The following is a 2,034-nucleotide window of genomic DNA, read 5'->3' on the forward strand; positions in this document are numbered from 1 at the left end:
ATTTTTATGCATTTTTCTTTCTAGCATGGTGATCATGTATCTGTATAGTAGTTATCAGAATAAAAATATGCATGAATACATACATATTATAGGTATAGTGCAGGAACATTTTCATTACACCTTTGCTTTTCCTATTACACTTAATAACAGTAATAAAGGCATTACATTATTAGACAAATAATTGCTCAGCCTTCAAATAAAATAGATGGATACTGTGATGAAACATATTGAAAACTGCAATTAGTCACTCTGACTTAAAATCTTTCTAAACCACCTTCTATTGACCTTTATGTAAAATCATTTCCTCTGAAATTCTGTTTTAATTTTTATTTCAATTTCAAGGTCATGATTTTAATCCAATTCAGACTAGTTTGGGGCATTTATTTTTTTTGTTTTTGTTTTGTTTTTAACCAAGACAAATGAAAAGCAACGATAAGAGGTGAACATTGGCTCACCAGAATCTTGGCTCACCAGCATCATGTGGGAATAACCTGCCATCACACAGAGCTTCTCATCTGTTCTCCCTGTTAAGCTCTGTCATTTACTTAGTAATAGCAATAATGATGATAGTAAATAGTATTTACAGAATGCTCGCTATTGTACTGTGTATTTGAATCTGAACCACAAAAGGATGCAAGCTCCCTTCTTATTTCAGATGAGGAAACTGCAGAACAAAAGTCACACTCAAGTTGACACAGTTCCTCCAGTACCATATGACTAGTATTGTGACTTCTGCGTAATTGGCAGCTGATAAACAGTGGCTGGGTTAAACATAGAGTACATGAATGCATAAAATTATTTTTTAAATGTAAAACCTACTAGAGGATGCAGTTGTGAAAACCAACAAACTTGTCATTAGTAGCTAAAGATGATATGGATGGAAATTGGCTAAGAGATGTAGCACACATAAAGATTTTACCATTTGGAGACATTTCTTGATCAAGCCTAGGGGAAACTTGGCATTTACATGAACAGGAAGGAAGAGGCAATATGATTCACAGTCATTTTAATATTGGTGTGACAAGACCCTTTGTCTTATAATGTTGGTATAACACAGCCCCGTGACTTTCTGAAGTATTTGTTTTATCATTGTAACCTTACGAATATTTAATGATAAATATATTTCTATGCAATTTATTTCAGTGATTATTATTTTAAAAATGTGGACATTGGAAAATTGCTCATTGAAGTTATGTTTTTCTTATTCTAAGTATTTAGAGATTTTAGACGTGTAAAATTATTGATTTTGCATGAATACATCAATAGAAGCTTAAAGACTGGTATGTATGCATGTTAATGATAATGAAAATGTTCTATAGTTTTGAGTCCACATAGGTAATATTGTGCAAATGAGGAAAAGCCCAATTATGTACTCTAATAAAGCATAAAAGAAAATAAATAAATAAATAAATAAAACAATATAGATACACCATATTGTTAAGTTATGGCAGCAAAAGCAATGTCTAAAAAAATTATTCACTTTGTAAAACTTTAAGATACAAAAAAATATATGTGTCAATTATATAAGACTTCACAGAATTTCAGGTTTGGTGTTACCACAGAGATCATATTTATATCTTCTAACTTTTAGTGAAAATCCCCTCTATACCATTGTTAACATTTCCAGATTTGAGGATTAATTGCCATTCATTTTAGAAACATAATTATTGCTATTACTGAAATGGATGGCACCAGTGGGTTATGTGAGAATAAAATGAATTCAGTTTTGTATTTTCCCACTGAAGCATAAATTATTCACTGGTACTAGTCACTGATTCCTCCCTTTCTCTTACCTAAGGAACTCTGATTTCAAGATCTCTACCCTTTGAGCCTGCATTTTACTCCTAGCCCAATAAATAAAGAGCCCCGGAGATCTAAGGGTAATTATAGTATTCTTAAGAGTAAATTATATATAAGAGAGGGAGGAATAGAGAGAGAGAGAGGGAGAGAGGGAGAAAGTGAGGAATAGAGAAAGAGATTGAGAAAGATTGATTTGTTTTTCCACTTATTTATGCATTCATTAGTTGATTATAT

General features: G+C 31.7%; 1 long non-coding RNA gene across 1 annotated transcript in view; it reads left to right on the forward strand.

The window, feature by feature from the left end:
* Positions 1 to 1,353, forward strand: part of LOC106723730 — a 6,960-nt gene extending 5,607 nt beyond the window's left edge. The window contains exon 4 of the long non-coding RNA XR_001359445.1: positions 1,336 to 1,353. This is a non-coding gene — a long non-coding RNA (uncharacterized LOC106723730). The remainder of the gene's footprint in view (positions 1 to 1,335) is intronic.
* Positions 1,354 to 2,034: the final 681 nt, after the last annotated feature.

Source organism: Myotis brandtii, unplaced genomic scaffold (assembly GCF_000412655.1).
Source record: "Myotis brandtii unplaced genomic scaffold, ASM41265v1 scaffold116, whole genome shotgun sequence".
Classification (NCBI taxonomy): domain Eukaryota; kingdom Metazoa; phylum Chordata; class Mammalia; order Chiroptera; family Vespertilionidae; genus Myotis; species Myotis brandtii.